At 42.0% G+C, this 23,410-nt stretch overlaps 1 long non-coding RNA gene across 2 annotated transcripts in view; it reads left to right on the top strand.

Moving 5' to 3' along the window:
• LOC140740347 (uncharacterized) overlaps positions 1–23,092 on the top strand; it is a 36,142-nt gene extending 13,050 nt beyond the window's left edge. Inside the window, exons 1-3 of one of the 2 annotated variants that reach the window (XR_012101821.1) lie at positions 4,982–5,202; positions 20,276–20,605; positions 22,053–23,092. This is a non-coding gene — a long non-coding RNA (uncharacterized lncRNA). Of the gene's footprint in view, positions 1–4,981; positions 5,203–20,275; positions 20,606–22,052 lie in introns of those variants that run through there. The other variant, XR_012101822.1, reaches the window with a different exon arrangement.
• Positions 23,093–23,410: the final 318 nt, after the last annotated feature.

The following is a 23,410-nucleotide window of genomic DNA, read 5'->3' as shown; positions in this document are numbered from 1 at the left end:
CAAAAGCAAGCAAACAAATGAAGTTTATGAAAGTGAGCCCACAGCCACGAAGCCAATCACAGCAGATCCAGCAGCCCTTTAGCTATAGGCCACAGCCTCAGTTCACCGCAGAGGCAAGCAAACCTCACAGAGCAGCAAGCTGAATCGGCCCACCCCTTGCCTCTGGCCTCAAAACACACTGATCTTTTCAATGTGGCCCAGCGCTTAAACTGTCCAATCCTCAGGTTGTTCCTCATTCTTGAACCTGAGCCCTGCCGCTTTGCTACACTCTCGGACCCAAGCCCTGTCACCTTGATTCGGCCCGTACCTGACATTTCCCATTCGGCCTGGCACTTAAATCAATCAAACCTCAGGTTGTTCTTTGCTCTTGGACCCAGGCCTTGCCACTTCAATGCGCTCTCAGGCCTGGGCCCTGGCACATCAATTTGCTTATGATAGCAATCTAAGTGTCCCATTCCCTTGCACATCCTATCACTCCAAACGTTACCCTCCCAAGTGCCTTATGAAGACAATCTGTTTCTAGGTAGCGAGGTGAAGAGATTAGCTATATTATTCAATATTTGTCCCATGTTCATAAAAACACTGAAACACCCAGTGAAACGTGTTGTTTTGTGCCAATGGACAACACAGTCTGAGGTCTGTGCTGGATGCAGCCCACAAGTGTGATCTCAATTTTGGCACCAACATTGCAAGCCCACAACTTACTAACCCTAAAAGAGGATTTACTCACATCCACCTTTTGGATCCTTTGTCCAAAACTATGAATACTATGTTCCTTGTAATACGATCAATATTTTTCTAAGTTTACAAAGGATGTGCTACTCGGTATGTGGTGTCCAGGGAGGGGCAGCACCTCTGGTGAACGGGCTTGCCGTGTCCATTCCAGGCCAGCTCAGTCACCTTTGGTCTCCAGCAGACGCTCATCTTGATTTGGCTTGACCCGCGGCTCCAAGTAGCTGTTTGCAGGTGACAGTGGCCACACCCCTGGTACGATGGCAGGCGGGCTAAATCAGGTGAGGCTGGCCGGTAGCCTCTGGTCCCAGCGAGAGAGGGACAGCCCTGTCCTAGCATGCAAAGCCGTCTCCAGCGGACTGGGCAGATGAGGTCTACAGTGAGACCAACGGCCAGGAGGGCGGTCCTGCATCACTCCGCGGAGAGCAGAGTGCATGACAAGGCACAGAAGATGTCAGAGTCAGCCACTGAGCCATGGAAGACCCCAGTTTGTGAGGTCTGTTTGTACGACTGGACCCAAATCTTGGAGGTTGTGAGAGTAGAACTGCCCCTGTGCAATACCTTATACACTTCAAAAACTTTTCCACACAGGTTTCCCGTCATCGTCAGACATGATGGACAACCATAAGTGGGTAAAGAAAAGCAAAGTACCTATAAGTATATCAATCACAGGGTATAAAGTGAAGCGTTTACTATCCAAAAATGGAAAAGCAAAAGTGAGTATCTTTGTTGTAGTCAGTTCTAACTGGGTGTCCATGTTGCTAGCAGTTGCTTGCAATTATGCCATCTTTAGCTGGACTTAATATATTTAGAAACATTCCCATTGCAGCAAGGTGTGATCCAAATTCAAGTAAACAAATATCTCATGTGGATTTACTCAAAAATAATTGACAATCCTATTAATGTGTGGCAATTGGCACTTCCATCAATACACAGTAACAGAAAATACTCAATGCTCACCTGCAGTTGGAGTTCCCAATTTGGGGTCCATGGACCCTTTGTTTAATGGTATTGGTCCAGGGCATAATAGAGGTTAGGAACCCCTGAATTAGAGTAATGTGGCAAGGTTCATAGTGACTGGAGCCTTCTCCTTCTTTATGCATTGCTTTGAAATCACTTCTATTTGTTACTGAACTCCTGGCTTCATGAAGATCATCTTTAAGTGTCGGTGTACCTTTTATAAGAATCTAATGTGTTCCCTTTATAAAGCAAGCTTTTCAATGCCTCCCTCCAACACTCTTGAAATAAATGCATTCCCACAATGAAACGCTGAGTTATTTTTACAGCACTATGTGCATATTAAGGAGGGTGAAAGATTGTTTGCACTTTATGGACATTCCCTTGAGTGAGTGTCAGTGAAATTCTACCTTGCCTTCAATGATAATCAAGCATCACTGCTGTTCATTTATTTATTTTCCTTAATCTGGGAATGTTGTTCCGAATGCATGGTCAGAGAGCTCTGTGAACATATTATCCTTACTGCCTCACGTGCACAAACTGGAATTTCGTAGAGAGATGCAACATAGAAAAAGGACTTCCTGCGTAAAGAGACCGTGCCGATCATGAACCACTCATTTACGTTAATCCTACATGCCACCTTGAAGTTTGCTGACAACACAACTGTTGTTGGCAGAATTTCGGGTGGTGAGAGAAGGCGTCCAAGATCAAGATAGATCAGCTGGTTGAGTGGTGTTGCAGCAACAACCACGCGCTCCGTGTCAGTAAGACCAAAGAGTTGATTGTGGGCTTCTGACAGGGTAAGACAAGAGAACACACAGCGTTTGTCATAGTGGGATCAGAAGTGCAGAGAGCGAGCAATTTCAAGTTCCTGGGTGGCAACATCTCTGAGAATCTATCCTGGGCCTAACACATCGATGCAGTTACAAAGAAGGCACGACAGTGGCTATATTTCATTAAGAATTTAAGGAAATTTGTTATGTCGCCAAAGATACTCAGCATCACTGCTGCCAACAGGAAGGTGGTACAGAAGCCTGAAGGCACACACTCAATGATTTAGGAATAGCTTCTTCCACTCTGCCATCAGATTTCTGGATGAATGTTAAACCTTTGAATACTACCTCACTACTTTTTTCTCTTTATGTACTACTTATTTGATTTAACTTTTAAAATATATATACATACTTCTTTGGGCGATGGGGTGGGGTTATGTCTCTACCAAATGAGGTATAAGGTGTTCCTTCCCTCTGCTAGCCTGCAGGTCACCCTTTGGCAAGGCATAGCACCTGCTTAGCCTCCAGATCAGGGTTACGTGAAGCCATGGGAGCTGGTGGTGGATGGCTGGTGCATATCGCAACTCCTGATTATGTGACCACTGATGCCAGGCAGACAGTTTCTGAAGAGTATTGAAAATGGATAGGGTCACGCATCTTGTAAAGAACTGCCCAGAAGATGGCAATGGCAAACCACTTCTGCAGAAAATCTGGCCAAGAACAATCATTGTTATGGCTAGACCATGTTCACCCACATCATACAATGCGGCAGATACTGTAATGATGATGGAGATGATGTACTTACTGAAATTCACCGTTTTTATTATTATGTATTGCAATATTCTGCTGCCATAGAACACCAACTTTCATGAAATATGGCAGTGATATTAAACCTGATTCGGATTCTGATTCTGAAATAATTCACCATGCTATTTAAAATAAACTATTTTAATGGCTGCATGTTGTCAGGTTTCTTCTGCATACTTATAATTGGTGAGGTTCAATTTGAAAATAACCTCAGTAACCACGTGGTTGGATGCTTCTTGCTCTATCATTAGTTGTTGAACATAGAACATAGAAATCTACAGCACATTACAGGCCCTTCGGCCCACAATTTTGAGCTGACTGTGTAACCTACTCTAGAAACTGCCTAGAATTTCCCTAATGCATAGCCCTCTATTTTTCTAAGCTCCATGTAACTATGTAAGAGGCTCATAAAAGACCCTATTGTATCCACTTCCACCACCACTGCCAGCAGTGCATTCTACACACCCACCACACTCTGTGTGAAAAACTTACCCCTGACATCCCCACGGTACCTATTTCCAAGCACCTTAAAACTATGCCCCCTCATGTTATTCATTTCAGCCCTGGGAAAAAACCTCTGGCTGTCCACATGATCAATGCCCCTCATCATCTTATACTCCATCAGGTCACCTCTCATCCTCCATCATTTCAAGGAGAAAAGGCCAAGTTCATTCAATCTATTCTCATAAGGTATGCCCTCCAATCCAGGCAACATCCTTGTAGTTGTGTGAGAATATTCCAATAAACTTTTTAATTCATGGAAAACAGAATGATGGAGGGGTATTATTCTGACTGGAACTCTGTGACCATTGGTGTTCTACAAGGATCTGTGCTGGGAACTCTATGTTTCTAATGTAGATAAATAACTTTGACATAAATGTAGCTCGGTTGATTAGTAAGTTTGAAGATGACAACGATTTGGACAGAGTTGTGGACAGTGAGGAAATCTGGCAAAGCATTTGGCAGGAGAGGTTCGACAATCTTGGATTGTTTTCTCTGGAGGTTGGGGAAGGGAGGTGTGATCTGATAGAAATATATGAAATGATGAGGGACATCATTATGTTGAGAGCCAGTCTTTTCCCAGGCTGGAAAAGGGACATACTGGTAGTTATAACTTTAAGGGGAGTGGGAGAAAACTTTAAACAAAGTTTAGGAAGTAGAGAGCAGTAGGTGCCTGGAACATGCTGCCAAGGAAAGTGGTGGAAACATTGACAGGAAAGTTTAGAAGGTACTTGGACAGACAGGGAATAGAGGGGGTAGATCAAGGGTAGACAGAGGTGCAGCCTAAATTGGCATAATGAACAACACATGGACATTTCTGCTGCTGTACTCTACTATGTTTTATGTCTATCTTGCTAATCCTCTGTTCAGTCCATGATCTCTTCAACCAGAATATTCTATTTTAGGTGATAATAATCCAGGTGATTACAATGCATTTTGTCCACTCTCTGCTGGAAGTGCAAAGGTGCCTCTTCCATCGGGCAGAAGATTCAAAAGCTTGAAAACACGTAGCATCAGGCCTGTCGAACTGTTAAAAAATTATTAAATGGTTCCCTGGTACAATAAGACCTTTCACCTCTCAGTCTAACTTATAATGATCTTGCACCTTATTGTTCACTTGCACTGCACTTTCTCTGTAGCTGTTACACTTTATTCTGCATTGTTATTGTTTTACCTTGTTCTGTCTCAATGCATAGTGTGATGATCTATTCTGTATGAATAGCATGTAAAACAATTGTTTCACTGTACCTTAGTACAAGTGGTGCCATGTTAGCATCCTGATCACCGTGATGCTACTACAGCTCAAGGCATTCCAGAGTTAAGAGTTCAATTCCGGTGCCGGTTTGTAAGGAATCTCTCTACATCCTGCCATGTAATGCGTGGATATTCCCTGGGTGTTCCTGTTTCATCCCACAGTCCAAAGATATACCAGGTAGGACAATTCATCATTGTAAATTGATCCTTTATTAGGCTATGGTAAAATCAAGGTTGTGGGGTTGCTGGGCTGGCATGATCGAAAGGCTGGAATGGCATGTTCCGCAACATGAAGCCCTTTGTCGGTCAGGGTCAATCATGGATGTCACTGTCTCCACAATATGCAAGCCAAAGCAGTAGTATATGGAGAGCAAACCATCACCCATGTAGCAGACTCCCCATCCCCATGCAGCAGATGAATCCAAAGGAAAGGCAGAGACCGATATAGTTGGGTATCAGTAGCGTCGCATGAGCTGCCAGTCAGTGTCGGATTCAACGTAGGCCTTAGGGACTTCAGCTCCAGATTTTTCCTCTGTGCTCACTCTCAAGGCCATCCCCATGAGTGGCTATAGCTGCCAAGCAGCAGACGTTTGAGATCAGAATTTTCCTTCTCTAAGATGAGCTGCCAAATACGGCTGATGAACTCCATCTGCCCAAAACAAGTGGTTCTAAGGCATCAGTCACCCGCCCTTGCTCCCGAGTCTGTCAGCAGAAACAGTTTCATCAGGTTTAGTAGCTAAGCCACACCTAAAGGCTAGGAGTTGGATGCGGTTGTCAGAGGCTATTTGAGGTGCACGCCATTGGGAGCATTTGATAGACAGTGGGAGCTTATCCCCATTACCTTCTCCCAGCTATGACAATCTTAAAGAACTCGGCACTGTATCACTAAAATAAAATGAATTTTAAAAAGACAATTCTAATTCCAATTCCATGTCACTATTTTAAGGAAGAATTGGGAGGTGGGGGAAGGGTTAGCCCCGAGGTAGAGACAGGACATTCTGGAAACACTCTATATTTCATTAGCAGTTTGAGAAGATTTGCAATGTCACCTAAAACACTCACAAATTTTTACAGATGTACCATGGAGAGCATTCTAACTGGCTGCATCTATTATGGGGAGGGGTGGTGGTGGGGTAGCTGCTGCACAGAATCGAAGTAGGCTTTGGAAAGTTGTAAAATTAGCTCCATCAGGGGCACTAGCCTCTGCACTATCCAGGACATCTTCAAGGAGCGATGCCTCAAAAGGGTGCTGGTGTCCATTTTTAAAGGACCTCCATCACCCAGGACATGCCCTCTTATTGCCACCATCAGGAAGGAGGTGCAAAAGCCTGGAGACACACACTCAGCGATTCAGGAGCAGCTTCTTCCCCTCTGCCATCCGATTTCTGGATGGACGTTGAACACACGAACACCACCTCACTGCTTTTTTCATTTCTGTTATTGTACTACTTACTTAACACATATTGTTCCACCCCGTGCCTTGTAGTGCACCGGGCGACAACCTTGCTCTTTCTGTAGCATCTGTCTGGTTCTTACGAGGCTGAGTTGCTAGCTGGAAGTTCAACCCAGCATGAATGGAAAGCTTGCAAGGATCTGGCTGGATTCGAACTCAGGACCACTCACCTCAAAGTCCTCTGCAGATGCCACTACACCAGTGGTCAGCTTACTTAATTATTTTAACTATTTTATTTTATTTTATGTATATTTACAGTAATCAGATTTTTTTCTTTTTTATTATTATGTATTGCATTCTACTGCTGCCACATAACAACAAATTACACAACATATGCCGATGATATTAAACCTGATTCTGATTATGGTCAGACAGTATTTTTGAAAAGAGCAATAGTTAACGATTCAGGTCCGGGGTCAACATTTAACCCTTGACGGAGATAATCTGGCCATCGTCGCAAAGCTGTCAGAGGTTTTCAAGATGGCTGACATATTCCCACATTACATCTAGAGCCGCATTTCAAAATATACTTCAGTGACTGGACCGCACTTTGGGACGTTTTGAAGAAGTGAAAGGCACTGAGAGGAATACATTCCTCTGTTTACTGGGCAAGGTTGTCAGGATTATGAACTGTATCTGACACATGTTTTATCTACCCCCAGGAGTGCTTGATACAATCGCTATGTTGAAGTAAGAAATGACAAATCCTGAAGCATTATTGACTCTCCCTGAAAGAGCGGCTTGTCCATGAAACAGCAGACCGGGTGACAAAGCTAGATGTGTATTGGCAGTTTGCAACCTCAAGACAGCCTTTAATGGCACATCTGGTTACTCAACTAAAAGCTAGGAGGCGATTGGCTGACTAGGCAGCTCATTGACCTTGTAAGCAGTAAATGGCCCAGTTTCCATCATTAATAGGTTTGAATACTGCCCAAGGATAGTTATACATAATCATTAATTTTCCTCTCTGAATTATAAATGATCCTTGTTGCTTTAAATGCATATCATGTCAGTGTTAGCCTGACTCAGTTGACTCTCTCCTGAATCAAACAGTTCTATTCTCAATGCAGAAATGCAGACTGATATTCCACTGAGAGAAACTTGTCAGAGGTGAGTGAACGAACAGGGGCCCGTCTTACTGTTCCAGATGATCAAATGATAGTCACGTTTCCATGGCAAACTTCAAAGAGCTTGGAACAATTCTGGGAGATTACATCATATTCAGGTCTCAACCAACGTCACCAGAATAAACTCAACAGGTTTCATTCCCAAACACTTTAAACTGGAGACTTTAGTATTTTAAGCCATCAGACTTTACCATCTGGCATGGTGCAACATCCTCTCGCAATATACAGAAACTTCAGCGAACTGTTAGATCAGCAGAAATGTTCATTGGCTGCAGTCTACCCATCACTGCAGGACTTGTATGTGCTCAGGACAAAGAAGTGGGCAGGAAAATCATTGTGGACACCACCTACTCTGCAAACTCTTTCCCAAAAACTCCTTTCTGGAAAGCACTACAGAGCTATTAAAACAAAAACCATGCTATCTTAAAAGTTTCTTTCCCCAGGCAGATAATCTAATCAACCATTCTATTTAGATCCCACCCCCTTCTACCCATTACCTCAGTCTCTACTATGTAAACACTTTAAACCACTTTTTATAATACTGTTTACATTGTAAATTCATGCTGAAGTTCATGGATTTATGTACATTTTATTCCATATCTGTGCTTCAACTTCCAACTTTACTTTTTATGTACAGTAATTCTTTATTCTTTATAATTGTCAAATGTTTCTTGTTGCATGTCACATGAATATGACTCATACATGTAAGTGTTTATGGCAAATAAAATTAATCCTTGATTTTGTAAGCAGATAGTGGTAGGGTTGCTGTTTACAAAATGGTTACAATTCTCAGCTCCAAGATTTCCGATTTTAAAGTGGAATTGCTCCTAACGTTGTAGGAATTCCTTTCCTGCCTCCTTTCCTTGCGGAATTGCAACTTTACCTGGTGGTCACTTCTTCTCATAAATTCCAGACATTTCTGGAAGTGGGAAGGGTTGCGGTTGAGATGGCGCAGGTCCTAGGGTAGCGATTAGTGTAAAGTTTTACGGTGCTAGTGATCTCTGATTGGGGTTCAATCCCTGCACTACCTGTAAGAAGTTTGTACAATTCTTCCTGTGGCCATGTGGGTTTCCTCTGGGTGCTCCAGTTTTCTCCCACGTTCCAAACATGTACGGGTAGGGTTAGGGCTGGTGAGTTGTTGGCATGCTATGTTGATGCTGGGAGCATGAGATGCCCCCGGTACTATACTTGAACCATGCTGGCTGGTGTTGAAAATGATGTGTTTCACTGGATGTTTCAAAGTTTCATTGTACTTATGACAAATAAAGTTAACCTAATCTATCTTTTTATACAGTGCATAACAATTGAATTCAATTCAAAGTAGGTTTATTAGCAAAGTATGTAAGCAGTACACAACCCTGAGATTTGCCTTCCCGCAAACAGCCACAGAACAAAGAAAACCATGAACCTCGTTCCAAGAAAAACATCAACCTCCCAACGCGCAAAAAGAAGAGCAAATCATGCAAACATCAAAAATGAGTGAAAAACACCAACTCACAAAAGTTATCAGAAGAGTCCAGGCATATTCAGTCCAGCTCATTTCAGCCCAACCCAGCAACGTGGCTTCGATGTCTGCAGGCTGCAGAGCCGGTCGGCCCAATCAAAATTAGACAGAGATCCAATGTCACCATTTAAGTTATACTAGTAGGCATGTGTGTGTGGCATTCTAGATTTCTGCCCGTCACACGTCCTAGCCTCCTATTCACCCGTCTCTGCTTCCCCTGACTGCTGAAGAGGGGCCGAGGATGCAATGTTTTAAACTCACGTGAGAAATCTCCTTGCCCTACTGTACCCTTGAACGGGTCTGAGGAGCAGCGCTTCGTTGGACTGCTCCAGTCCAAAATGAAGACGAAGAAGAAAGAGACACAGAGGGAGAACAGCTGAAGCTCACCAAATGTAATAGCCCCTCTATCTAAGGGTCAACGAAATTAATTGTAGCAGATTCCTTTTTGTAAAACTAAGCTAGATTATCATAATTCATCACAGACCATGAAATGAAATTAAAGTTTAGTTTGAGACCATAAGACATAGGAGCAGAATAAAGCCATTCAGCCTATGGAGTCTACTCCACCATTCAACCATAGCTGATTTATTATCCCTCTCTACCCCATTCTCAGGGTGGCAGGATAATTCTCAACCAAAGGAGGTTTGAGACACTCCTTCCCTCTGCTGGACTGCAGGTCACCTTTGGCCAGTGTGTAGTATCTGGTTAGCCTAACCAACCCACCCCCCACCCTGCAATCAGGGTCACGTGAAGCCATGGGAGCAGGTGATGGGTGGTCGTATGAGCAGCCGGTGCATATCACAAGTTATGTGACCTCCGACACCAGGCAGACAATCTCTGAAGTGTATTGTTACTGGCTGGGGTCACCCGTCTTGTAAAGACACTGTCCAGAAGAAGGCAATGGCAAACCACTTCAGTAGGAAAATTTGCCAAGAACAAACATGGTGTCTGGGACCATAATCGTGCATGTCATACGATACACCACATAATGATGATGTTGACGACCCGTTCTCCCGCCATTTCTCTGTAACCTTTGGCACTCTTCCTAATGAAGAACCTATCATCTTCCACTTTAAATATACCAAATGATTTGATCTCCACAGCCATCTGTGGCAAAGAATCCCACAAAATCATCACCCACTGGCTAAAGAAATCTCTCATCGCCTCTGTTCTAAAGGGGCATCCTTCTATTCAGACACTGTGCTCTCCGGTCTTGGATTCCCCACTGTTGAAAACATCGACTCTAATTAGGCCTTTCAGTCAGTTTCAATGAAATCCCCCCACATTTTGTTCTATGGATAGTTCTATGCACTGTGTATAACTATGGTTGCAGGGAACTCCTCCAGCAGATTGTGTGTTATACAGGGAATTGACTGTTTGATTTCAGAAAAGTCTAACATTTTGCTCAAGACAGCAAAAACTCCTACAGCTGAAATAATTAAGATTTCTGACTGAAGCCAAATGAAGTAATCAATTAGCTTATGAAACCAAGGCTCCAAAATCCCTAAACTCGGGAGGAAGGAAACAAGTTAGGCCAGGTGTGGAGGGGAGGGTCTGAGTTAGCTGGGCTTCTCTGCGTTTAAGATGTTGAAAAATTCCAGAGTGCAGGAGGGGCACATTCCATTAGTGCGGAGTGCACTGCTGTAATGACAGGAATCCACCACCTGTTCCTCCACTGGGGCTAACATCGCATGATTCTCTGAAGCAGAAGTGTTTTCTCTGTCAGCACTGCAGTAAGAACAGAACACCAGAAACCCATCAGCATTCATTCAGAGGGTGGCAGCTTGTAATGAGAACCTTCAATTATGATCACAAACACAAGACGTTCTGCAGATGCTGGAAGCCCAGGGAAGCACACACAGCTTGAGGCATTGGACTTTGGGTTTCCTCTCAGTGCTCTAGTTTGCTCCCACAGTTCAAATACATACCTGTTAGTAGGTCATTGTTAAGTGTCCCGTGATCAGGCTAGGGTTCAAATCGGTGGGTTGCTGGGCAGCGAACTCAGTGAGCCAAGCCTATTTCGCGCTGTATCTCTGAATAAACGTAATGCTAGAGGAACTCAGCAGGTCAGGCAGCATCAATGAGAAGGAGTAAACAGTCAATGGTTCCGGCTGAGACCCTTCATCAGTACTGATGATGAAGTCCTGATGTAGGGTCTTGGCTCGAAACGTTAATCGTTCATTTTTTCCTATAGATGCTGCCTGATCTGCTGAGTTCCTCTGGCATGTTTTAGGTGTTACCATTCAATTATGATGGGACCCCACCACAATGAGGGAATGGAGTGCTGTCCCTCGGATTTCTTTGCCTACTCACCTGCTTATTTCCCTCAATAACTGCATAATTTTTTTCCCAAATTTCAGCATGAGGTGTTTCTTGTGTCTTTATGTTGCTTGTGGCTTTTCATCAGATGCTGCTTGACCTGCTGAGCTTTCCAGAATTTTTGTATGTGTCTTGCTCAAGATCTCCAGCAACTGCAAAATCTCTTGCATCTCTGAACGTCCAAGCAATCTTGTGCCCAGAAGTCCTGCCGAACCACACTTCCAGGGTCACACCTACGGCAGAGTAGTCGTTAGCATAATGCTTCACATTACAGGTAACATGGGTTCAATTCCTGTTGCTGCCTTTAAGGAGTTTGTGTGTTTTTCCTCTGACCACATGAGTTTCCTCCGGACGCTTCAGTTTTCACCCACAGTCCAAAGACATACCTGTTGGAAGGTTAATTGTCCCCTGATTTGGTTAGGATTAAATTGAAGGATTGCTGGGTGGCGCGGGTCAAAGGGCCGGAAGGGCCTATTCTGCACTGTATCTCAATAAATAAAAAATAACTGTTTTAGAAGCCAATGAACTTTCTACAGAGGTGCTGAGGCCAGCCACCCGGTGGTCAGTTAACTTAGTCAATAATGTAAAGATCAAATCGGGACACTCCTGGCATGTCAATACTGCCACTAACATTATGGTCATCAATTTTATTTTTTTATAATTTACTAAAGCCTTTGGTGACATCCCAAATCTCCTCAAACGCTTAAGTTAACTCCATAGCTGCTAATAGTTTAAATGGTGCAATTCGGATTCTCCAAACTCCCTGGGATAATTTTGACAGTTACCCGTCAAAGTCACAGACAGTGTAGTTGTAGGTGATAAATTTGTTTAACTTTTGATGTATTTTTTCACTTCAAGTTATATTTCTGACCCTTCAGTACTTGGGAAAAGACAAATTCTGGATGTAATGCCAACAGCTTTAACTAGCTGGCTGTGCCAGTTGGGAGATGATTTTGCTCAGTGTGACAAATTCCTAGAATAATCAAACATATTACCAGAAGCAAAAAGGAAACGTATATCTTTCTTCTCAATTGTATGCATTAAATACAATTTAAACACATTTGATTTTAATAACAGCACATTTCAGAATTGGAGTTTATTTAATCATTTATTACTGTATCACACGTTTATCAACTTACTGCCTGTTACACCACTGGCGCTAAGGCAGCAATGAAGGTCCACCATTTCTGGTGGTGTTCAGGGTTTCTTTCGTCATGTCAGTAGATTCCTCTCACTTTTTCTACTGTCAGTCATGGACATTCCAGATGGACACTCAGGAATACAGTCACACTCAGATGTAGAAGGATTCTTTATTGCTGTTTCTGTAAAAATTGGTTTTTACCAGTCAGGTTTGCTGGCCCTGAGCTGAACCCCCAAACCTGGAGATGAGGTGCACGACTCTTACTTTGGTCTCTACCCTTTGACCTGTTTGGCATGGGTGACCCCACCAAGAGCCAAAATATAAAGCCCTGACTCCAACCAACATAGCTCTCCAGGTCATTAAGGCACACAAGCCTCCAAAACTAATGACAAGGTTGTGGTCTTCTTGGAGGACATGTTTATCAAATACACACAAATAAGACAATCTCTGTATCAGCCTTCAATACTGCATTGGGTAATAGAAGGAGGTGTTCAAGGTACAGTTCATGATCTCTCCCTGCCATCAGGAAGAAGGTACAGGAGCCTCAGGACTCACACCACCAGGTTCAGGAACAGTTACTACTCCTCAACCAGCAAGCTCTTGGACCAAAAGGGATAACTTCATTCAACTTCACTTGCCCCAATATTGAAATGCTCCTGCACCAATGGACTCACTTTCTTTATCTTATGTTCTCAATACTTATTGCTTATTTATTATTATTATTTATTTTGGGGGCAGACAAATTTCAGAGCTGTATTCGTATACATACAGAATGTTGATACTTTGAACTTTGAAGCTTACAATTAGTGAATTGTGGACACATTATGTTGAAGCTGGTAACGTGGTGACGTTGTGGGCTGCCCTCTTCACATCCTCGGAGTGTGTGGCCATTGACGCAAAGAATGCATTGCATTGTATGTTTCAATGTACATGTGACAGACAAACCTTATGTATAAAACTTCTTTTGAGAATTACTCTTTTCATTTCCGGTCATTCTGAGATCTTTAAAAGAAAAATAAATAATTATCTCTATAAAACCTTCCATTCTAGTTCAACACTGCTTCAGCTGGCTTTCAAATTATAGTTTCAATTTATCAGGACATCATCTCAAGAATACAGAAACCCATATGAATTTTTCAAAAACACAAGAGATTCTGCAGACGCTAGAAATCTAGAACAACACAGATAAAATACTGGAAGAACTCAGCAGGTCAGGCAGCATCTATGGAAATGAATTAGTTGTCGAAGTTTCAGGTCCAGACTCTTCCCCAGGACTCGGCTCAAATACTGGTTGAGGAAGACTATGTATGTGATGCTTACTGCCCAAGTCATGAATCACTTGGATATGTCTGTATTACACCATTACAAGACAATATAAATAGCCTTAAAGAAATGCTTAAGCATTTAAAAGAGTTTTGTCACCAAATGATTAAATTATTGACCAAGTTACAAGGATTCTGGGACATTTAACCAAGGGCATGAGGTAGAATCCCTCTCTGGCATCTGGAGTTCTTATATTTAAGTGATTAAGTTCTGATTTTATTTAAAGAACGAGCCTTAATAACAGTAAGCACAATAACAGTGGATTGCCATGATAATTCATCAAGCTCTCTAATGCTCTTCGGGGAAGGTGTTTTACTGTTCCACAAGTAGCTCCACGTCCATGAATCTGATTAGTTTTTAACTACCTCCCTCAGTTCAGGGGCAATTCAGGATGAACAACACATGCTGGCATTTTCAGTGCCATTCACATCCTGTGAATGAATTAAAATTTTAAAGTAAGCACATAACTTTACTTTTTAATAAACTGGGTTCAGTGAATTAGATTAATTGATTGGTAAATAGATTTGCACTGTAAGTGATTGGGAAACAATGGGTATTCAAATTCGAACACGGTCTCCAGAAAAATTAACATTCCTGTGGTAAATCTGGTGGGTGGTCATGTGCCCTGAAATGGGTTAAATCCAAGAATGGGACCTGAAGATCATGCAAGAAATTCCTTGTGTAAATGCTACAATAAAGAACAAGCCCACTTGCAGGAGATTTTCCACAATTAAGAACACTGTGTGGCCTTAATAGGGATCCTTGTATTCTCTTTAGTCATGGGCAAGGTCCCAGAAGACTGGAGAATAGACACTGTTGTTTCTTTTTAAAAGAAGGTCAACCAGAAAAATCAAGCAGTTAAAGATCCATGAGCCTTAGATCAAATGCAGCAAAATTATTGGAGAAGATACTTGGTGAAATTTCTTTGAGACATGATTTACTTGCATTTGGAAAAGCATTGATGTTAGGTCAGAACAGCTTTGTGCAGCAAACTCACTAACTTCTGTCTCACAAACTTTTGGTTTTTGAGGAAGAAACAAAGATTGTTGATGAAGGTAGAGCTATTTGATTTTGTCGATGTGGTATTCAGTAAAGCGTTTGACAAGCTTCCTCATGCTAGGTTGGATTAGAAGGTACAAGGCATTGGTGAGGCCAAATTTGGAGTATTGTGTACAGTTCTGGTCACTGAATTATAGGAAAGATGTCAACAAAATAGAGAAGAGTACAGAGATTTACTAGAATGTCACCTGGGTTTCAGCACCTAAATTACAGAGGAAGGCTGAACAAGTTAGGTCTTTATTCTTTGGAACATAGAAGGTTGAGGGGGGACTTGATAGAGGTAGTTAAAATAATGAGGGGGATAGATAGAGTTGACGTGGATAGGCTTTTTCCATTAAGAGTAGGGGAGATTCAAACAAGAGGACATGAGTTGAGAGTTAAGGGGCAAAAGTTTAGGAGTAACATGAGGGGGAACTTCTTTACTCAGCGAGTGGTAGCTGTGTGGAACGAGCTTCCATTAGAAGTGGTAGAGGCAGGTTTGATTTTGTCATTTAAAAAAAAATTGGATAGGTATATGGACAAGAAAGGAATGGAGGGTTATGGGCTGAGTGCAGGTCGGTGGGACTAGGTGAGAGTAAGCGTTCGGCATGGACTAGAAGGGCCAGGATGGCCTGTTTCCATGCTGTAATTGTTATATGGTTATACGGCTTTGTCATATTGGATCAATGGTGAGCTGGTAAATTGGTTCAAAAAGGTTCAAAAGAGGTTCACAGAAACAATTCTGGGATTGAAAGGCTTGTCATATGAAGAGTGATGGCTCTGATTCTCTACTCACTGGAATTCAAAAGAATGAGGAATGACTTCACTGAAACCCAAGGAATATTGAAAGGCCTTGACAGGGTGGATGTAGAGAGGATGCTTCCTGTGGTGGAGTGTCTAAGACCAGAGGACACTGCCTCAGAATAGAGGGAATTCCATTTGGAATGGAGATTAGGAGGAATTTCTTTAGCCAGAGAGTGGTAAATCAGTGGAATTCATTGCCATTCGTGGCTTTGGAGACCAAGTCATATTATTTAAGGCAGAGGTTGATGGATTCTGGATTAGTCAGGGCAAGATGGGATACGGGGAGAAAGCAGGAGTGGGGATGAGAGGGAAAATAGAAGAGCCATGATGAAATTGGTGCAGCTGACTCGATGGTCCAAATGGTCTAACTCTGCTCCTACAGTATATATTATGGTCCAAGTTCTTCGTATGAAATGTTTGCTCTTCAATTCCTCTTTAAATCTCCTCCCTCTCGCCTTAAACCCGTGCCTCCCCTACAATGGGAAACAGGCTCTGGCTCTTTATATGTCCCTTTTAGCTTCTAATACTGTGAGAATTTAAATTATAGTCTAAAAGTACCCAACGTGGTTAATTATTTTAAATAATTTCCTTCTGCTTCATAAACAGGCCATAAATCTGTCTCTGTAATGAAAGAGAAGATTGGTACCTTGGGTTGGCTGCTTGCTTGTAGGGTTTTTCATAAAGTCTGGAGGTTAGGTTGCAGACATTTCATCACCAGTCAAGGTGATATCATCAGTGCACAATAAATCCAAGATTTCAAGATTACAATTTATCATACTAGGAACCAATTAATTAACAGTGTTAAACTGTCAAATATCTTTAGCCTACTGAGGAAATAGAGGCATTGATAAGCTTTCTTGGCTGGGACTACTTATTTCAAAGTTTGAAGAACATGTCACCATATACTACATTGAGATTCATTTTCTTGCAGGCATTCACAAGAAAATGAAGAAATACAAATGAAATCGATGAAAAACTATACATGAATACTGACAAACAACCAATTCGTTGAATGAAAACAGGTTATTGGTAATGTCCACTCCTAGCCTTGCCTTGATTCTTCTGGTTTTGGGAACTTCAAATGGAACTTTCATTCCTCCGGACTTAACTGTCACTTATCTTCCCTCATTTCCATGCTCCATAAAGGATTAAGGACACCTTTGCTGAATATATCCTAAATCACACCAAATCCCTGAGTCTGGTGATCACAGAGTTTCTGCTGAAAGCAGCACACTTTTACTACTCTCATCCTTGCTTTCAAATCTCTTCCTTTCACTTTAATTTTCTTTAGCCCTTTCCCTCTGAGATACCTGTACGTCTACAAATCTGTCCTCTAGACCACCCCCGGATTGAACCAATTTACCACTGGTGACAAGTCTTCAACTGCTAAAACTCTAAACTTCAGCTTCACTTCCATTTTCTGATCTGTTGCTTGTAGCGCCATGGTAGCATAGCGGCTAGCATGATGCTACCAGAGTTCAGGGCGTCAGAGTTTGAAGTTCGATTCCAGCGCCATCTGTAAGGAGCCTGTACGTCCTCCCTGTGACTGAGTGGGTTTCCTCCAGGTGCTCTGGTTTCCTCCCACAGTCCAAAGACCTACCAATTAGTAGGTTAGTTGGTCATTGTAAATTGTCCTCTGCTTAAGCTAGGGTTAAACGGGTGGGGTGGGTCGTTGGGTGGAAGGTCCTGTTCTGCACTTTATCTCTAAAGAAATGGGCACATTGGCCTTCATAAATCAATGCATTGAGTACAGGAGATGGGTTATGTGGAAGTTGTATAAGACATGGGTGAGGCCTAAGTTGGAGTATTATGTGCAACTTTGGTCACCTACATACAGGAAAGAAGTAAATAAGGTTGAAAGAGTACAGAGAAAATTTTCAAGGATGTTGCTGGGTCTGGTGGATCTGAGTTATAAGGAAAGATTGAATAGTTTAGGACTTTACTCCTTAGAACATAGAGGACTGAGAGGAGATGCGACAGTGGTATACAAAATTATGAGGGGTATAAGTAGGATAAATCAGAATCAGAATCAGACTTTAATTGCCAAGTACCTATGCACATACAAGGAATTTACTTCCGGCAGATGTTGTCTCTCTGCTCATAACAATAATAATGATAAATATAAATGAAAATATAGATTATACATACAGGTAGTGCAATCTGCAAGCAGACATTTACCTCTGAGGTTGGGAGGGACTACAACCAGAGGTTCATGGCGTAAGGGTAAAAGATGAAAAGTTTAAGGGGAACAATGAGGGGAAACTTCTTCACTCAGAGGGTCGTGAGAGTGTGGAACGAGCTGCCAGCGCAAGTGGTGCATGCGAGCTTGATTTCAACATTTAAGCAAAGTTTGGATAGGTATGTGGATGGTAGAGCTATGGAGAGCTATGGTCCTGGTGCAGATTGATGGGAGTAGGCAGTTTAAATGGTTAAGCTGTTCCATACAATATATAATATTAATGCACTTTAGTTTGTTAGTTATGTGTGATACCTCTGTAAATTTTATCCGTACCTTCATAAGTTATTGTGTGTTACGTGTGTTATGTGAAATACTGTGTTTTACATCCTGGTTCAGAGAAACGTTGTCATGTTTCTATATATGTTATTTGGTATATACATTATATACGTGTATATAGTTAAATGACAATAAATGTGACGACTTCGGCATGGACTAGATGGGCTGAGGAGCCTGTTTCTGTGCTATACTTTTCTATGACTCTAAATCATCTTCAAGAAATTCCTTAAAATCTAGCTTTTTTTTTACCAGTTATTGACTCATTCACCCTAATGTATCCTTATGTGACTTTATGTGACTTGGCCCCAGTTTCTGTTTGATAGTGCTTCCTGTGAATTATTTTGGAAAGATTTAGCTACATTAACGTCTCCACGTAAATTGAATTTGCTATTTTTGGCACTGACAAATCTCTGCACAAAATTAGCTTACCAAGGAATATCACTTGCAAATGTTGCATTACGAGGAGAGGTTGAGCAAGTTAGGTCTTTTCTCTTTGGAGCGAGTGAGGATAAGAGACAACTTGATAGAAGTGCAGCACATAGTAAGGAGCACAGATCAAATGGATAGCCAGAGACATTTTCCCTGTGCGGAAATGGCTACTACCAAGGAGCGTAATTTTAAGGAGCTTGGAGGAAAGTATAGGGGGGGGGGGGGATGCTGGAGGTAATTTTTTTTAACCAGTAGTGATGGTAGAGCCAGATACATCAGTAGCATTTAAGAAACTCTTAGGTAGGTACATGAATGATAGAAAAGTGGAGTGTTATGTAGGAGGGAAGAGTTAGATTGACCTTAGAGTAGGTTATAAAGTCAATACAACATCATTGTGTTATATTTTCTTTGCTTTATGTTAAACCTTATTCCGTTTTTTGGCTTTTGTTTGACTTAGAACATAGAGAAACACTCAGTAATGCACTAAGGACAACTGACAGAAGATACTACAAAAAGATCTTTAGGGTTGTTTACCTGGTTCAATAAATAGTATGGGTCAGGTGGTATGACCTTTGGAGCTACAAGACGGTGGGTTTAAGTCGTGCTCAGAGATTTCAGAATTATGTTGGCTTTTCAGTTCATTACTGAGGGTGTGCATCATATACACATATGACTTTTCAAATTTCCTGTCATATAGTGAGTATTAATGTAGGTTTTTGCAAATAAAATGACGTTGAGGCCCTTTAAATGTAAGAAAACTCTAACAACAGAGTTATTGAACTCCAAAACCTGACCACAAAAGTGAGCTAAAGTCTTTTACATAATTACATCATCATATCAGACCAGCCTCTTAAAGTGTACTCAACTCAATGTCGGTGGTTGTGAATTATGTACATTTCCACCGATTACATTACCCAACAATAATAAATCTGATGAACAAACACGAGAAAGTCTGCAGATGCTGGAAGTCCAAGGCAACACATGCAAAATGCTGGAGGAACTCAGCAGGCCAGGGAGCATCTATAGAAGGAATAAGCAGTCAATGTTTTGGGCTGCGACCCTCCTTCAGGACTGGTAAATAAATCTGATTCTGAATCTGTGTGCTAAGCACAGCTCCAGCACCATATACAAAATTGCAGAAGACTTCACTGTTGTTGGATGAGTCATAGGTGATGCTAAGTCAGCATACATGAGCGAGATAGGACTCGTGATTGAGTGGTGCCACAACGAGAACATCTTGCTCAACATTGGTAGAACTAAGGAGCTGATGGTTGGCTTCAGGAATCATGTCTCACCTTTATCCTTGTTCCACTTTAGAAAATAAGATATCCTTCATACTTAGTGCCTAGTGTATCACTTTGCAGTGTTCATGACCCCAATTCATTTCCTGCTGCTGTCTGCAGGAGTTTGTATGTTCTCCCCACGACCATGTAGCTTCCACCAGCTGCTCCCACATTCCAAAGGCGTACAGGTTAGTGGGCATAAATTGGGCATTTGGGTATATTTGGGTGGTACAATCTCATTCGGCCAGAAGGGCCTGTTACTATGTTAGATCTCTAAATAAAAATAAACTCCTTGGAATTCTGTTTAATACACAGCTGGAATTATGTGCACAAGTTTGACAGCTGGAGGAGATAATGAAGAGTGCTGGCCCAAACCGAGCATTTATGAAGATGCTGAGGCAACTGGGATCTAAATGCAATCACCAGAATGTACAAGAGTTCTGAAGTGAGATGAAGAGCTTACAGCATTGGGAATTTCATCATCAGCTCGGTTCCATGGGTGTCATTAGAACATCGTCATTTGGAAAATCCTCAGAACATGGCTGTTTAACGATTCCGCTTGGTCATATTAACTAAGCTCCTTGAGATGAAATGGTATTTATCTGAAAGCCAGTTGGGGCTTTGAAAGACATACTCCACCCAGAGGTATAACAATACTGAACAATGTGCAAGGATATATTCTTTACTTTTCCAATATGAGCAAAATATATTAAAGTTTAGGTAATAAAGTGAAGTAATTAAATGATTAGTACAAATGAATATTATATCTTTATTGTATGTCCCTTTCATCTGTTTATTATTCTCATTTCTTTGTAAAAGAGTAATGTATGTAATGGTAACTATAAGACCATAGGAATATGAGCAGAATTAGGCCATTTGGCCCATTGAGTCTGCTCCAACATGCCATCATGGCTGATTTATTCTCACTCTCAGCCCCATTCTCCTGCCTTATCCCCATAACCTTTGATGCCCTTACTAATCAAGAAGCTATCAAACTCTGCTTTAAATATACCCAATGACTTGGCCTTCACAGCTGTCTGTGGCAATGAATTCCACAGATTCACCACCCTCTGGCTAAAGAAATCCCTCCTTATCTCTGATCTAAAGGGATGTCCTTGTATTCTGAGGCTCTGCACTCAGGTCCTGGACTCTCCAATGATTGGAAACATCTTCTCCACATCCACTTTATCTGGGCCTTTCAATGTTCAATAGGTTTCAGCGAGATCCCACCTCATTCTTCTAAGCTCCAGCAAATACCGTCCCAGAGCCATCAAACGCTCTTCATACTTTAACCATTTCATTCTCTGGATCATTCTCGTAGTCATTCTCTGGACTCTGACCAATCCCAGTATATCCTTTCTTAGATAAGGAACCCTAAACTGCTCACAATACCCCAAGTGCAGTCTGGCTGTGATATTGATGGTATTAGCCTTCATCAGGTAATGAGAGCTAGCAAGTCATGGACAGCAATGCAGAGGAGTCAAGTCTTTTCCCCTCCCCATAAATGAGAATCGCTGAAAGATAAATATATTTCTTAAAGATTAACTTTATTTGTCACACGTACATTGAAATTCTGAGACATTCAGTTTTTCTTTGTTTTCTTTCTTGTTTTCGATTGGCAGGTGGACAATATGTTACCCTTTTGGACGAGGGAGACGTTGGGTGTTTGATGTTATTGTTGCTGCTTTTTTGCGTGGGGGGGGGCTTGGGGGTTAGGGGTTTGATGTTTTCGCTGTAGTGTCCAGGTAGGCGATCTGCTAGTTTTTGTGTGAGGGAAGGGTTAGGGTGTTTGGGATTTTTTTCTTTTTTCTCTGGGGGGGGTTGTTGATGTCTTTTCTTTCAATGACTCCACTGTTTTTCTATATGTCATGGCTATCTGGAGAAGACAAATCTCAGAGTTGTATTCTGTGTACATACTTTGATAATAAAATGAACCTTTGAACCTTTAAAACTGACACTGAAATTGGAATTTTGCATCAAGTCAAAGCAAATCAGTGAGGATTGTGCTGGGGGGGGACAGTCCACAAGTATTTCCAAGCCTCATAACATTTCTCAAAACTCACTAACACTAACCTGCATGTCTTTGGAACAGGGAAGGAAACCAGAACACCCAGAGGACACCCAGGTGATCATGGGGAGAACATTCAACTCCTTACAGCCAGTGGTGTGAACGGAACCTTAGTGATGACAACATACACCCACACTTTGAAAGGCATGAACTTTGATCAATTTGTCATAAAATGGACTTTACTTATTTTTATTCTAATTGTGTTCTTTTTTGTAAAAAATGGTGCGTAACTTGCGCTTTTTCTTGTGAACCCTGCTTAACCAATGCTCTGTGGCTGTGTTGCACCTGCAAGCTAAGCTTTCTATTACACCAACGTCACGCAAAATTGGGCATATGAAGGTTTACTCAACTTTGGTCAACAGTCCTCTTCATCAAACCTTGTGCAAATGTAGAAGCATTGAGGCTGATTATAATGAATTCTATTGTATTCCATACAAACATAGAATAAGACACGACCAGAAAGGAACCTCTTTGTTAAACCCCAAACCAATCCCATTGATGGCATTCATCTGTTTTATACTCCATTGTGAACTTAGAACCTCCAAGAGGACCACAACCTTGTTGTACAGTCTGGAGGCATACATGCCGCAGAGATACAGAGAGTTGGCTGGAGTCAGGGCTTTGTACTTTGTCTCTTGGTAGGGTCACCCAGGCCAAACAGGTCAAAGGGTAGAGGTCAGACTAAGAGTGGTCCACCGGTCCTCCAGGTTCAGGGGTTCAGCTCAGGGCTAACAACCCTCACTGGTAGAGTAAAACTGCCATGGAAGCAGCAGTGAAGGATCCTTCTACGTCCGAGTGCAATGGTTTTCCTGAGTCCTCACCCAGGACTTGTGTGACTGACATAGTGACAACCAAGCTACCAACATGATGAAGGAAGCCGTGAAGATGGCCAGAGATGGAGGACCTTCACTGCTGCCTAAATGTCAACAGCGTTACGAGCAGATGGATTTAGAAACTGAACTGTTGACCAAGCAAGTACTTCAGTGTTAAAGATGAGTTTACAGTCATGTGAACAAGTACATGTAGGCAAAGATGCCAAGATAAACTTAACCTGAATTAATATCACAAGCACACAGCATTATTTATTTTTCAACTCACAGACCTCAGTTGATACTCCTGCCCCCCCCCCCTTACCCCATCCCTATCTATAATTTTAGTCTGGTTCTCTTTCTCTCTCTTTATCCCCCCTCACTATAATCTCCCCCCAGCCCTAACTTTCTTTCTCTTTTATTTCCCATAATTCTCCACCTTCCCCCTAGCCCATTTCCCTCCAGCCTATCACTTCCCAGCTCTCTACATCATCCCTCTTCCCACTTCTTATCCCCCCTCGACCATCCCATGTTACTTCACTCCTGATGAAAGGTTTCGGCCCGAAACATTGT

Source organism: Hemitrygon akajei, chromosome 16 (genome assembly GCF_048418815.1).
Source record: "Hemitrygon akajei chromosome 16, sHemAka1.3, whole genome shotgun sequence".
Taxonomy (NCBI): domain Eukaryota; kingdom Metazoa; phylum Chordata; class Chondrichthyes; order Myliobatiformes; family Dasyatidae; genus Hemitrygon; species Hemitrygon akajei.
This window is presented reverse-complemented; position numbering and strand designations above follow the sequence as displayed.